The 2,121-nt window shown below is 33.7% G+C and overlaps 1 non-coding gene across 1 annotated transcript; it reads left to right on the forward strand.

Moving 5' to 3' along the window:
• The first annotated feature begins 1,746 nt into the window (after positions 1-1,746).
• On the forward strand, positions 1,747-1,818 carry TRNAC-ACA. Its single transcript has one exon. It is a non-coding gene; the product is annotated as a tRNA-Cys (tRNA).
• The last annotated feature ends 303 nt before the right edge of the window (positions 1,819-2,121 follow it).

Below are 2,121 nucleotides of genomic sequence, written 5' to 3' on the forward strand. Positions count from 1 at the left end.
TCCTGGAATAAACCCAACTTGATCATGATGTATGAGCTTTTTGATGTGTCACTGAATTATGTTTGCTAAAATTTTGTTGAGGATTTTTGCATCTATGTTCATCAGTGATATTGGCCTGTAGTTTTCTTTTTTCGTGTTGTCTTTGTCTGGTTTTGGTATCAGGGTGATGGTAGCCTTGTAGAATGAGTTTGGAAGTGTTCCTTCTTTTGCAATTTTTTGAATGAGTTTTAGAAGGATAGGTATTAACTTTTCTCTAAATGTTTGATAGAATTCTCCTGTGAAGCCATTTAGTCCTGGGCTTTTGATTTTGGGAGATTTCTGATCACAGCTTCAATTTCAGTGCTTGTATTTGGATTGTTCATAATTTCTATTTCTTCCTGGTTCAGTCTTGGAAGATTGAACTTATCTAAGTATCTGTCCATTTCTCTTAGGTTATCCATTTTAAAGCCATATAGTTGTTCATAATAGTCTCTTATAATCCTTTGTATTTCTGCACTGTCTGTTGCAACCTCTCCTTTTTAATTTCTAATTTTGTTCTTCTCTCTTTTTGTTTTGATGAGTCTGGCTAAAGGTTTGTCAATTTTGTTTATCTTAAATAACCAGCTTTTAGTTTTCTTAATCCTTACTATTGTTTCTTTCATTTCTTTCTGCTAGGATCTTTATGATTTCTTTCCTTCTTCTGATTTTTTTTTGTTTGTTTGTTTGTTTTTGTTCTTCTTTTTCCAGTTGTTTTAGGTGTAAAGTTAAGCTGTCTATTCAATGTATTTCTTGTTTCTTGAGGTAGGATTGTATTGCTATAAACTTCCCCCTTAGAATTGCTTTTGCTGCATCCCATAGATTTTGAGTGCCATGTTTTCATTGTCATTTGTTTCTAGAAATTTTTTGACTTCCCTTTTGATTTCTTCAGTAATCTGTTGGTTATTTAGAAATGTGTTGTTTAATCTCCATGTGTTTGTGTTGCTTACAGTTTTTATCTTGTCATTGATATCTAGTCTCATAGCATTGTGGCCAGAGAAGATGCTTGATACAATTTCAATTTTCTTAAATTTACTGAGGTTTGATTTGTGATCCAAGATGTGCTCTATCCTGGAGTATGTTCCATGTGCATTTAAGAATAAAGTGTATTATTCTGCATTTGGATGGAATGCCCTGAAGATATCAATGAGATCCATCTCATCTAATGTATCATTTAAAACTTGTGTTTCCTTACTAATTTTCTCTTTTGATGATCTGTCCATTGGTGTGAGTGGGGTGTTAAAGTCTCCTATTATTATTGTGTTGCTGCTAATTTCTCCTTTTAGGTCTGTTAGTGTTTGTCTTATGTATCGAGGTGCTCCTATGTTGGGTGCATAGATATTTACAATTGTTATGTCTTCCTCTTGGATTGATCCCTTGATCATTACATAGTGTCCTTCTTTATCTCTTGTAATCTTCTTTATTTTAAGGTCTATTTTTTCTGATATAAGGATTGCTACTCCAGCTTTCTGTTGCTTTTCACTTGCATGGAAAATATTTTTCTATCCTCTCACTTTCAGTCTATATGTGTCTTGAGGTCTGAAGTGGGTTTCTTGTAGACAGCAGATATATGGGTCTTGTTTTTGTATTCATTCAGCCAGTCTGTGTCTTTTGGTTGGAGCATTTAATTCATTTACATTTAAAGTAATTATTGATATATATATATATATGTATATATATAGGTACATACATATGTTTGTGTATATATGTACACACACACATATATACACTTCCTTGGTGGCTCAGATGGTAAAGCGTCTGCCTACAATGCAGGAGACCCAGGTTCAATTCCTGGGTCGGGAAGATCTCCTGGAGAAGGGAATGGCAACCCACTCCAGTATTCTTGCTCCCCCCCCAAAAAAAGGGGCTCAAAGAAATACATATGTATGTATGTATGTATGTGTGTGTGTGTATATATATATATATATATATATATGTGTGTGTGTGTGTGTGTGTGTGTGTATTCCTATTTCCCTTTTCTTAATTGTTTGGGGCTGATTTTGTAAATCTTTTTTCTTCTCTTATATTTAACTACATAAGTCCCTTTAACATTTGTTGTAAAGCTGGTTGGTGGTACTGAATTCTCTTAATTTTTGCTTGTCTGAA

Source organism: Cervus canadensis, chromosome 20 (genome assembly GCF_019320065.1).
Source record: "Cervus canadensis isolate Bull #8, Minnesota chromosome 20, ASM1932006v1, whole genome shotgun sequence".
Taxonomy (NCBI): Eukaryota; Metazoa; Chordata; class Mammalia; order Artiodactyla; family Cervidae; genus Cervus; species Cervus canadensis.